At 45.8% G+C, this 13,932-nt stretch overlaps 1 pseudogene; it reads right to left on the bottom strand.

The window, feature by feature from the left end:
- Positions 1–363: 363 nt before the first annotated feature.
- Positions 364–11,616, bottom strand: LOC123165376 (peroxidase 5-like; annotated as a pseudogene).
- Positions 11,617–13,932: the final 2,316 nt, after the last annotated feature.

Genomic DNA, 13,932 nt, shown 5'->3' with positions numbered 1-13,932 from the left:
CCGTTGTAAGGCACAGATACATGTCTTAGTCTATAAAAAGGGGCGGAAACCTGTTTCATGGTGTAGCCACAACTTTTCCGAGGTGCAATACACGTCTGGCCACCAAATGATCGGACGAAGTGAGACGTTGCTATTTCGGTCTGGTTATTATTTCAAAACGTGTGTAAGTGTATGCTTTTTACACATGTGTAGCGAAGAGAGTCAACATCAAAAGATGAGTTCAAAAGAAGAAGAAAACATAGGCCAAGAGATTCAGCAAATTAAATGATAAACAAATGATTGTTCTACTAGAAAAAACGAATAATTATTAAACGTCGTGCGTGGATGTCTTGTCTCGTTCAAATCTTGACGCGCGGGCTTTAATCAAGGGTAGGACATCTGGTTGGTGACATTGCATGTCCTCCTGCTCCCGATCTCGTAAAGTGGGTCCTTGGACTCGACCATCTTGCTGAGCTTGGTCATGGCGTCGGCGAAGGCTGTGTTCCACAAACTGGCTTTCTCCTTGTACGATGTCATGTGCAGCTTCGCGGTCTCGTTCGTCGTCAGCTCCCAGTCGGAGTTGAAGAGCACCATGTTCTGAAAGTTGGCGTTGTAGTAGCTGTTGTCCAGGTACCCCACCGCCGTCAAGTCCACCACCCCATTGGCCTGGTAACCAGCGAGCTTACGGTTCGAATCGTCGAAGTCACGGACGTTGTTCTCTACCACACCCGAGTGTTTCAGCACTTCAGCTGCAACGACTGCACTGTACGTGCGGCTCATCTCACCGCGGACGATCGGAGCTCCGAATCGGTGCGCGACCGACGTTAGGTTGGCGACGCCGACGGAGTGTGCGCCGGAGAGGGCGACGAGCTCCACCAGGTTGAAGCCCTTGGCCATGAAGCTTTGCAGGAGCTGCTGGAAGTTGTCGGTGGGGTTAGGGAGGTGTTTTCCCGGGTCCTCCGCCGACGAGACGACGCCGTCCTTGCGGCCGGCCCGTCCACCTCGTATTTGATTGTTTTGTTGCTCAGGATGTAGGTGGCCTCGCGGGCCGCGAACACGACGGCGTCGGCGCAGGAGACGTTGACACCGATACCCTTTTCGGCGAGCCTGAGCCTGATGGCGTCGATCACCTCGAGGCCACGCAGGCCGCCGTTGTTTGGCGACGCCTTCTCCGTCTTCCCAGCAAGCGTCAGGGGAGCATCACTGGTGGTGTTTTTGGGCGTGCTGTCAAGCAACACGGATCCATCGCAACCCTGGTAGTTGTGTTACAAGGCAGGCACATTAGTTAGTTTGGCAGTTGTTGATTAGCGGACAGTGATATACGATCGTCCGTTATTAGCTAGCTAGCCAGCCTCCAGATTGGCACTACTACTCAAAATTAGTTGCACCGATCGATACATAATTTCACTGATTCGTGATCTAGTAATCCGATAGAGAAGAAAATAAAGCGTGCTTTTCATGAACCACCGCAGCAGTACGTAAGAGCAGCTTTAAGCCTTTAATTACCCTGACGAAGCAGTCGTGGAAGACGAGTCGGATGAGGCCAGCACCGAAGCCCCGGTTGATATCCATGTACTTCTGCACTACTTGCCTCACAGGTGCCGCCAGCACTAGTAGAAACAGAGGCTTCCATACGTCCTCATTAGTCCCTAAAATAATCGAACCGCGACAAAAGGGGTCTTTAGTCGCGGTCCGGGAGGAGACTCGCGACCAACTATCTGGGCCCAGCGCGCTCGGTCGACAGCTGGCGGACGGGAGGGGCTTTAGTCCCGGTTGGCCTGGCCAACCGGGACTAAAGGTCCTCAGGCTGGCCCGAAGGCCTTTAGTCGCGGTTGGCCAGGCCAACCGGGACTAAAGGCCCATCCCTATATATAGGACTCAGCTCACTTCACTTAGCCACAATTCAGAAGGGGGGTGGTGGGTTTGCTTTTGGTTCCTCCTATGCACACAAGGTGTTCGATGAAATGCCCGAGAGCATGAAACAAACATGATATGAAGTGTCCGAGCCACACTTGAGCTTTCTCATTTATTTTTCCTCCGCGATCGCGGTTAGCAACTTGAACCTTTCATGTGTCATTGATAAAATATGCATGTGTGTAGTTCATTGTTTAATTTGTATTATTTCTAGCTAGTTAGTTTAACAAATGCATGATGGTTAATTATATACTTTATATAATAATAATGCAGATGAATCGGCAATGGATGTACGGTCCCCGACTCTCCGGCGAGTTCACTACGGGTTTGAAAGATTTCCTCGTAGTGGCAAATGCGAACAAGCAGCGAGGTTTTATTATCTGTCCATGTGCTGTCTGTAAGAATCAGAAGGGTTACTCCTCCTCAAGAGACGTTCACATGCACCTGCTTCGGCACGGTTTCATGCGAAGCTATAATTGTTGGACCAAGCATGGAGAAAGAGGGGTTAGAATGGAAGAAGATGAAGAAGGGGATGATATCGATGACAACTATCATGATCATTTCGGTGATACTTTCATGGAGGATGATGCTGAAGGTGGGGAAGGGTTAGGTGAAGGTGAAGAAGAGGCACATGATGAGCCCGCTGATGATCTTGGTCGGACCATTGCTGATGCACGGAGACGCTGCGAAACTGACAAGGAGAGGGAGAATTTGGATCGCATGTTAGAGGATCACAAAAAGTCGTTGTACCCAGGATGCGATAATAGTCTGAAAAAGCTGGGCTGCACACTGGATTTGCTAAAATGGAAGGCACAGGAAGGTGTAGCTGACTCATCATTTGAAAATTTGCTGAAAATGTTGAAGAATATGTTTCCGAAGAATAACGAGTTGCCCGCCAGTACGTACGAAGCAAAGAAGGTTGTCTGCCCTCTAGGTTTAGAGGTTCTGAAGATACATGCATGCATTAACGACTGCATCCTCTACCGCGGTGAATACGAGAATTTGAATGAATGCCCTGTATGCACTGCATTGCGTTATAAGATCAGAGGCGATGACCCTGGTGACGATGTTGAGGGCGAGAAACCCAGGAAGAGGGTTCCCGCCAAGGTGATGTGGTATGCTCCTATAATACCACGGTTGAAACGTCTGTTCAGGAACAAAAAGCATGCCAAGTCGTTGCGATGGCACAAAGAGGACCGTAAGTCCGACGGGGAGTTGAGACACACCGCTGATGGAACGCAATGGAGAAAGATCGACAGAGTGTTCAAAGATTTTGCAGCTGACGCAAGGAACATAAGATTTGGTCTAAGTACTGATGGCATGAATCCTTTTGGCGAGCAGAGCTCCAGCCATAGCACCTGGCCCGTGACTCTATGCATCTACAACCTTCCTCCTTGGTTGTGCATGAAGCGGAAGTTCATTATGATGCCAGTGCTCATCCAAGATCCAAAGCAACCCGGGAACGACATCGATGTGTACCTAAGGCCATTAGTTGATGAACTTTTACAGTTGTGGGCAGACCTGGTATACGTGTCTGGGATGAGCACAAAGGAGAGGAATTTGACCTACGAGCGTTGCTTTTTGTAACCATCAACGATTGGCCTGCTCTCAGTAACCTTTCGGGACAGACAAATAAGGGATACAATGCATGCACGCACTGCTTACATGAGACTGAAAGTGTACGTTTGGGTAATTGTAAGAAGAACGTGTACCTGGGTCATCGTCGATTTCTTTCCCGAAATCATAACGTAAGAAAGAAAGGCAAGCATTTCAACGGCAAGGCAGATCACCGGCCGAAGTCTGCGGAACGTACTGGTGCTGAGATATTTGATATGGTCAAGGATTTGAAAGTCATCTTTGGAAAGGGTCCTGGCGGACAATCAGTTCCGCGGGGAGTTGACGGGCACGCACCCATGTGGAAGAAGAAATCTATATTTTGGGAGCTAGAATATTGGAAAGTCCTAGATGTCCGCTCTGCAATCGACGTGATGCATGTTACGAAGAATATTTGCGTGAACCTGCTAAGCTTCTTGGGCGTGTATGGGAAGACAAATGATACAAAGGAAGCACGGCAGGACCAGCAACTTTTGAAAGACCCAGATGACCGGCATCCGGAATGGTTTCAAGGTCGTGCCAGCTACGCTCTTACCAAAGAAGAGAAGGTCATTTTTTTTGAATGCCTGAGCAGTATGAAGGTCCCGTCTGGCTTCTCGTCGAATATAAAGGGAATAATAAACATGGCGGAGAAAAAGTTCCAAAACCTGAAGTCTCACGACTGCCACGTGATTATGACGCAATTGCTTCCGATTGCTTTGAGGGGGCTCCTACCGGAAAATGTTCGAGTAGCCATTGTGAAGCTATGTGCATTCCTCAATGCAATCTCTCAGAAGGTAATCAATCCAGAAGATCTACCACGGTTACAGAACGATGTGGTCCAATGCCTTGTCAGTTTCGAGTTGGTGTTCCCACCATCCTTCTTCGATATTATGACGCACCTCCTGCTCCACCTAGTCGAAGAGATTTCCATTCTCGGTCCTGTATTTCTACACAATATGTTCCCCTTTGAGAGGTTCATGGGAGTATTAAAGAAATATGTTCGTAACCGTGCTAGGCCAGAAGGAAGCATCGTCAAGGGCTATGGAAATGAGGAGGTAATTGAGTTCTGTATTGACTATGTTCCTGACCTTAAGCCGATTGGTATTCCTCAATCGCGGCACGAGGGGAGACTAAGTGGAAAAGGCACGATCGGAAGGAAATCAACGATATGTATGGACGGTCATTCTATGACTGAAGCACACCACACAGTTCTGCAAAATTCCAGCTTGGTGGCTCCGTACTTCGAGCAACACAAGAATATTTTACGCTCGGACAACCCGGGGAAGCCTGAATCCTGGATTAGAAAGGCCCACATGGAGACTTTCGGCAGTTGGTTGCGAAAACATTTAATGAATGACAATGATGTTGGAGATCAGCTGTACATGTTGGCCAAGACACCATCTTCGACTATAACGACTTTCCAAGGGTACGAGATAAATGGGAATACATTTTACACCATCGCCCAAGATAAAAAGAGCACCAACCAAAACAGTGGTGTCCGCTTTGATGCAGCAACCGAGAATGGGCAAAAGGTCACATATTATGGTTACATAGAGGAGATATGGGAACTTGACTATGGACCCTCCTTTAAGGTCCCTTTGTTCCGGTGCAAATGGTTCAAGCTAACAGGAGGTGGGGTAAAGGTGGACGAGCAATACGGAATGACAATGGTGGATTTCAACAATCTTGGTTACCTTGACGAACCATTCGTCCTTGCCAAAGATGTCGCTCAGGTTTTTTATTTGAAGGACATGAGTAGCAAACCGAGGAAACGGAAAGATAAGAAAACGATCAGTACATCATGCGATGATCCAAAGCGCCACATTGTTCTTTCAGGGAAAAGAAACATCGTGGGAGTGGAGGACAAGACAGACATGTCAGAAGATTATAATATGTTTGGTGAAATTCCGCCCTTCAAAGTGAACACTGACCCAAGCATTAAGTTAAATGATGAGGATGCTCCATGGATACGGCACAATCGTAAGCAAGCAGGGACACAAGGGAAGAATTGATGTGTAATAATTTATTGTACCAAACTTTGTTGAATGGATCATGTGAATTAAAACGTACGATGGCGAATCCGGATGATTTGTATTTGATATATTATTTGTATTTTTAAGATTTTAAAATGAATTAGTTTTATTTTCTGAATTTTTTGATATATTATTTCTATTTTTAAGATTTTAAAATGAATTAGTTTTATTTTTCTGAATTTTTTGATATATTATTTCTATTTTTAAGATTTTAAAATGAATTAGTTTTATTTTTCTGAATTTTTTGATATATTATTTCTATTTTTAAGATTTTAAAATGAATTAGTTTTATTTTTCTGGATTTTTTGATATATTATTTCTATTTTTAAGATTTTAAAATGACTTAGTTTTATTTTTCTGAATTTTTTGATATATTATTTCTATTTTTAAGATTTTAAAATGAATTAGTTTTATTTTCCTGAATTTTTTGATATATTATTTCTATTTTTAAGATTTTAAAATGAATTAGTTTTATTTTTCTGAATTTTTTGATATATTATTTCTATTTTTAAGATTTTAAAATGAATTAGTTTTATTTTTCTGAATTTTTTGATATATTATTTCTATTTTTAAGATTTTAAAATGAATTAGTTTTATTTTTCTGAATTTTTTGATATATTATTTGTATTTTCTGAAAAGTATATGAAAAAGGACCTTTAGTCGCGGTTCCGCGACTAAAGGCTCTTTCCGCGCGGGAACGAAAGCGGCGCGAAAGAACCTTTACTCCCGGTTGGGGAGACCAACCGCGACTAAAGGTACCCTTTAGTCGCGGTTGGTGTCCCCAACCGGGACTAAAGGGTACCTTTAGTCGCGGTTGGCGTCCCCAACCGGGACTAATGCTCTGTCTACATATACAGCACTTAGTAAATTTTCCCCCACCTCCCATTCTCCTCTCGACGCCGACGCCCTGCCCCGACGCCGATCGACGCCGACGCCGCCAGGCTGGTGCCCCGACGCCGATCGACGCCGACGCCCTGCCCCCAGTGAGCTCCGCCGCCCCCCACTTCCCCTGCCCTGCGCGCCGCCGCCCCTGCCCCCAGTGAGCTCCGCCGCCGCCCCTGCCCTGCCCTGCGCGCCGCCGCCGCCCCTGCCCTGCCCCTGTGCGCGCCGCCGCCCCTGCCCTGCACTGCCCGCCGCCCGCCGCCCCTGCCCCTGCCCCTGCCCGCCGCCCGCTGCCCCTGCCCGCCGTCCTCCGCCTCCCGCCGCCGCCTGCCGTCCTCCGCCGCCCGCCGCCGCCTGCCGTCCTCCTCAAACAAAGAAAAGGAAGAAGAAAAGGAAAAAAGAAAAGGAAGAAGAAAAGGAAAAACAAAATAAGAAAAGGAAAAAGAAAAGGAAGAAGAAAAGGAAAAAGAAAATAAGAAAAGGAAAAGCAAAATAAGAAAAGGAAAAAAGAAAAGGAAGAAGAAAAGGAAAAAGAAAATAAGAAAAGGAAAAACAAAATAAGAAAAGGAAAAAAGAAAAGGAAGAAGAAAAGGAAAAAGAAAATAAGAAAAGGAAAAAGAAAAGGAAGAAGAAAAGGAAAAACAAAATAAGAAAAGGAAAATGAAAAGGAAGAAGAAAAGGAAAAAGAAAAGGAAGAAGAAAAGGATAAAGAAAAGGAAGAAGAAAAGGAAAAACAAAATAAGAAAAGGAAAAAGAAAAGGAAAAACAAAATACTTCTCTATGTCCCCTTAATCTTATTTTTTAATTCCTTTATACTTAATTAATTTTTACTACATGCAGGAGTGACATATGGCGGACGATAGAGCCGAGCCGCTTAGGGATCCGGAGGCTGAACGTTATTTAATGGGCACCATAAACAACGAGATTCCTTATGTGCCGGGCTCAGAATATGAGCAAGAAGAGGATGTAGTCTCTTATTTTCTGAACCTTGACGGTGGAACAGACATTGTTGATGATCAAGAAGGTGAAGGAACGGACATTGTCGACGGAGGTCAACCGTCAACAAACGACGATCTCGAATTGCAAGTAGCAACCACCTCCGGCGAGGTATATATATACATTGAGCCTCTCGTGATACAAACTTACTGAAATGTGAATACATATGTATTAACGCACGCGACTCTCTTTCTTTTTTTAGCCCTCGGCCGGATCGAGTACGACAAAGCGTGGCAAATCCAAGGCGATGAAAACAGGAGAAACATATGCCATTGATTTTGTCAGTGAAACCGGCAAGCCCCTACAGCACACCTCAAAGTTTATCAACCAATGCGGAGTCGTTGTTAGAGACAACGTCCCGATCACCGTCCAGGAATGGAAGGAGCCAAAGAAGGCACGTCTTGGTTTCAGTTTTGTCGACAAGAGAACGAAAAAGGATTGCTGGAGAAAGCTTATGGAACATTTCATTCTACCTCCGGAATACAACAAAGTCGATGAATTCGGTAACGAGGTTCCGGGTGGACGTGAGAGGAGGAGGCTAGTTAAAGAGTTCGCTCTTCAGAAGATGGGCGAAGCATTCCGGAACTTCAAGAAAAATTTAACCCGTGACTATGTCAACAAGGGCAAGACTCCGGATTTCAATGGACAACATGAGAAACTGAAAGATGATTGGCCAGAATTTGTGAGGCAAAAGAAATCGGAGCATTTCAAGGAAATATCGAAAAAAATAAGGATAATGCGAGTAAGAAAAAGTTCCATCATATTATGGGGCCAGGAGGATACCGCCTTTCGGAGCCTAAGTGGCAGAAGATGGAGGAGGACCTGAGGGTGCGAGGAATCCCTCTAGGTACAGAGGGATGGGACCCAAGGGCCAAAAGCTGGTGGTACGGGCATGGGGGATCGCTAGACCCGGAGACAGGGGTGTGTGTTCACCGGAAGAAAAAGTTTGCTCCCACCCAAGCCCTTATTGACGCAATGACCCAAGCTCAAGAGGGCTTGATCAAGTTCAACAGAGAGAAAGACGCACTGACAACAGCCCTCGGGAATGATGAACACGGAGGACGTGTACGAGGCAAAGGCAGAGTTCCGTGGAAAGTAGGGTTTTCCCAGGACAATGACCCGTACTGTTACAGAAGCCGTAAGAGAAAGACGGACCGGGATGCAGATCTTCTGGCGAAGTTTGCATCGGAACTCCATGAGTTGAAGCAGACCGTGCATGAACTAGTAAAAGAAAAATCGGCTGCAGGGCCGCATGAAGATCATGAAGCGGATCGCGGAAGCCAGCAGCGGAGAAGCAGCGTGGCTTCCACGGATGCCCCGCCTGGTGCTAATGCACCGATGATCGAGATTCGTGCACCGGAGCCTCACTACCCCGTGGATGATGTAAAGGAGATGAAAGAATGTGATCTGCATTATCCCGTGGGGAACGTTTCCACGAAGGTAGCTACCGGCAGTGCTTTACCCTGTACACCTGGAGCACTCCACCACAACAACCCCATTGCATATGGCTATGCTCGTGTCACGGTGGAAGACATAGTCCAAGGGTTTGAGGACCTGGAGATTGACAAAGCTACACCCGAAGGGGAGAGAAGACTTGGAGATGTCAAGCGCCAGATCATTCTATGGAAAAAGAAGTACATAGTGTTTCCAGGCGAGGCGCCAAGGCTAACAAGTCCACCCCCCTCCGATGGTGGTGGTGGTGGTGGTGGCGGTGGTGGTGGTCGTGGTGGTTCACCTACACCTCCTTCACGCCATTCGACGCCGTCCCCCGATCCACAACCTCCGGCGGGTACGACGCCCCCCAATCCTCCTCCGGCGGGTACGACGCCCCCCAATCCACCTCCGGCGAAGAAGCAGAAGCAGGCGGACAGCAAGGAAACCCGCTCCTGGACTATTAACCCGGACCCTTATGTACCTAAGACCACAAGGGTACCGGAGCCATCACTGAAGCCTCTCCTCCCAAGGCCTTGGGAACTTAGTGAAGCTGAAACCAAATTGGCCGCGTCTGCTCATTATGAGAAATGGAAGGCGGATACGAAGGCGAAAAAAGAGCCTGAGCCCAAGCAAGTATTCACTGAGAAGCAAAAGAAGTGGGCTAAGGATTTTTTGACGACACCGTCCCAAGCCGAGCTGAATATGCCTGACGACTATGGACATGAACTTCGTAGGCAAGCAAAAATATTGAAGGAGGAGAAAGAAGAAAGTAAAAAAAGCGGGAAACAAGTTGACCAGCTCGGGATGCAGAATAAACAATCGATCCCCCCGCTCATAGTGAAAGCCGGTCCGGAAGAGGACCCCGAGATCATAGCAGCTGCGGCAGCACTTGGATTGACTGTAGCGAGTGCCATGAAACAAGCGTCCGAGATGGGTTTGACTCTTCGTGCCTTCTTAGGCCTTGAGGATGCGCCAGTATGTGAGATAGCATTACAATATGTGCGGAATGGGCCTCTCGTCGAGCCTGCGCGGGAAAAGAGTCTACCACCACAAATGCGAAATCTGCTACGTTGGTACAAGCAATTCATAACATGGGCCGACAAAGAATATGTTTATGCGGATGTTACAGAGGAGCATCACACCAAACGGTACTCTGTACAAGTTCATATGAGTGAATTGTTCCAGCTGTTCAATCTGCGCGACCTCGACAAATCTATGCTGAGTTGCTACGTTCTGTAAGTGATTTATTTCTACCTCATCTCGTTCTTCATTGCCTGCACTATATATATATATATATATATATATATATATATGTCCTAACTATATTGTTGCGTACGCTATTATGCAGATTGAAGATTTGGGAATGCAAAATAAGAAACATCCATGATGTTGGGTTCATTGACCCACATATCGTTAATGGACATGTGTTACAAAATCACCCCGAAGACGTGGAGAAAGACTTGTACAAGTTTCTTAGAAAGCATCAACTCAAAAGTCATATTCTATTTCCTTACCATTTTGGGTGAGTGTTTCTCTCTTGTGCCCATTCTCTTTTGTTTACTCCATGCATGGTATGTCTAATCGATGAGTTATGCATGACTGTGCATGTAACGTGTCCGCAGGTTCCACTGGATTCTGCTAAATATTGAACTTCACACCTCCAGAGTTCTAATCATGGACTCTATGGATTCGGATCCAAAGCGTTGGGCCGACATGAGAAAAATGCTGCAAAAGTAATTATTTTCAATCATTTGAGCTCTATATCGATCGGTCTCTTTCGTTCATTTCCTAATATCAAGTAACTAATAACTCCCTTGTTCATTTAATTTTCTTTGCCCTGTAGGGTTTGGAGACGGTTCTCAGAAGAAATTGTCGGTGAATTCAAACATGAGCTAGATTTTAGAAGGTTAGTTAATGTGGATAAGCAGCCACCGGGGACCAATCTATGTGGATACTATGTTTGTGAGAACATCCGGAGACACACCTCTGAGCGGAAGGCATCGGATAGCGTGCGGAAGGCGACGGATAACTTGCGGAGGAGGCTTAGTCCAGAAGCTCGCTTCCGACCAATTCAAGATGAATTAGCAGGATTTTTCATGAGGGAAGTCATCAATCCTAAAGGAGAACACTATACCGAGGACGAAGAAATTTATATGCATACCCGAGATTGAAACTTGTTCGAAGTTGTATATGGTCATCCATCCTAATTGTGTATGGAAACTTGTTCGAAGTTGTATATGGTCACCCGAGATTGAATATATATTATATATTCCTCTTGAATTCTTCTTGTTTGAAATTTCATATGCATGTATATAGTAGCGTAGAATATGTGTACTGAAACTTCATCAAAATTAAAATAAAACACAAAATAAAATATAAAAGAAATAAAACACTACAAATTAAAAAGAAACCAGGTTTAGGGGGGCTAAAACCCTAAACCTGCGGAGGAGGCCTTTAGTCCCGGTTAGCCACGAGAACCGGGACTAAAGGTCCTCCGCCCCGACGGATTCCTGGCGCCCACGTGGACGGGCCTTTAATCGCGATTCGTAAGAGGTGCGACTAAAGGGGGGCTTTAGTCGCGCATATTTAGTCCCGGTTGCACAGCCGGGATTAATGGCCTTTGCGAACCGGGACTAAAGGCCCATTTTCTACCGGTGCATGCCGGCGTAGCTACCAGCGGCCGCCGCCGACCCCACCTGCGCCGTGAGAACGACGTAGATGGCCAGGGCCACGGCCACGAAGAGATACTGAGAGATGCCTTCTTCTCGTTACGCTTCGCCATGATCGATCGACCTCTTCACCTCGAACTCGCAACAGGACAACGTAGTGTTTTAACTATGTACGCACTTCTTGCAAACTAGCTAGGGATGAAACGCTTCTAAGCTGTGGATCGGATGATTTACTTGTGCTGAACAAGGGCTTGTATTTATACGGCGAATAAGGTAGGCAAATCGATTGTTTATGCGCCTTGTGTACCGTGCAGATGATATTGTACTACAGTACTAATAACTATAAGAAAGATAAGGATTGATATCGATCGAACGTGCACGACAATTATGCACTTAGCGCTCTATCTCTTCTTCAGCCCCGATCAATCGAATTGAATTAACCTGCTGTGAGCTGCCGCCGCCTAAGCTTGGAACGTGTCCAAGCTGTCTGGAATTCCAGCCAGGCATTTCGCATCAACTTGCATACTCAAGTCAACCTCTCTTCTTCCTCTCATATATGCCGGATGTGTTGCACAAACTGATGCATATGGTCGACATCCCAATAATCGTGGAGTTCTATTGCAAATATTTAGTACAGGAGAAAAGAAGACAGATATATCTTTTTTTTTGCGGAATAATTCTTGTATTACTCAATCAAAACACGGTTACAGTCACGCTTAACAGCGTCCAAAACGGCATCTGGTCCTGACCCAAGCCATACAGCAATTCGGCCTTGAGTCCTCCCAAAGTTGGCCAAAACATGACTAGAATTAGTACAACTACGATGGATATGAGTAATACAAGAACTACGTTCGGACATACTATCTTTAATCTCTCTAATAAGAGCCCGTTCGGCAAACCACCGCTCCTTGAAATACCAGGATCTACGGAGCTACTGTTTGCTCGCTCCAACATTTTAATCTATTGCTCGGTCCGCTCCGGGAGCGGAGTCATGGAGCCGGAGGGACTCCGAACAGGCCTTAAGAAAGGCATATTTTGATCTATTTGTATCTCCACTTTTCACCATGTTCACTGCTTCCAAACTGTCGCTTTCAATATAAATTGGTAGACTGCTCCACTGTAGAGCGAGCATGAGTCCCTCCCGGATTGCTAAGATCTCAGCCTCCAAAATATCATCACAAGAAAAAAGGTGTCTACAAGAGCTGAAGATGATGGCACCGGTGTGGTCACGGAGCAGCATACCAGTTCCTCCAACTCCATTCAAAACAGATCCATCTGTATTTAGCTTTACATGCCCAGTGGCCGGGGGTATCCAAGAAACAAGATTAGTGGAAGCATTATTGCATGCGTGAGCTGTAAGAGGGAAACAGTATTGAAGTGGGGCTTTCCCTTTCACATGAACATCACCAGAACGTGTTGCAATGGATTGTAGCGATGATAGGTAGCTTGATAAGAATCTGACAGAGACATCCAAAGGAGGGGCGGGTTTAAAATGCACGAGCTCGTTTCTAACATACCAAATTCGCCAGAAGAGCACCACCAGTCGAACTCGTGTAGACTCATCAACCTCGCAGATATACTGAATAAACCAATCAGGCCCAGTTGACTTGATCGAAGATACATCCGGCAAGAACCATTCAGCAGCCATGGCTCTCCATAGAGCTCTTGCGTTCGTGCATGAACAGATATATCCTTTACTTTCAGATACTCTTATTTCCTTCTTTTTTTTGAGTTGAGCATTCTAATTTCCTTTTTTTAGAAAAAAAAGAGGATCACCCCCGGCCTCTGCATCGAAGCGATGCATGCAGTCGTCTTATTAATCAAAAGATCAAACAAGTATATATTACGATACAAAAACCTCATCAAGAGATAAGTAAAAGGAGAACTCAAAGCCACAACGGGCAAAAAATAGGACTAGATGCCTACACACTTATCCTATTGTTGAATCGTCATCCAAACCGGTTGTAGGTATTCCGTGCTACCGCCTTTCATCGGTTGCACTAATAAGCCATATGCTCCTTGGATTCCACACGGCTGAATAGCGACAACGTACGGATCTAACAAGTAACTTTGTAGATTACCTGCAATTTTTTTAAAATGTTTTGTCTGTTAAAAATCGTATCATTCTGGCAGTTCCAAATGGCCCAAAGTAATGCATACATTCCGACTCGAATATGCGCCGCTAATTTAGGCTCTATCTCGTTTATCCAAGTCCCAAAAGGAATATTAATGTTATCTGGTGGGCCGACGTTAAATGCCACATGCACTGTGCGCCATAGGAGCTTGGCAAGTGGACAGTCAAGAAACAGATGTTGGATTGATTCATCCTGATCACAGAAACAACATCGTTACTACCCTCCCAATTACGTTTTGCTAGGTTGCCCTTAGTCAAGACCACTTCTTTGTGTACGAACCACATAAAAACTTTT

This window comes from Triticum aestivum, chromosome 1D (genome assembly GCF_018294505.1).
Source record: "Triticum aestivum cultivar Chinese Spring chromosome 1D, IWGSC CS RefSeq v2.1, whole genome shotgun sequence".
NCBI classification, from domain to species: domain Eukaryota; kingdom Viridiplantae; phylum Streptophyta; class Magnoliopsida; order Poales; family Poaceae; genus Triticum; species Triticum aestivum.
The sequence above is the reverse complement of the archived record's forward strand: the minus strand, read 5'-3'. Positions and strand labels throughout refer to the sequence as shown.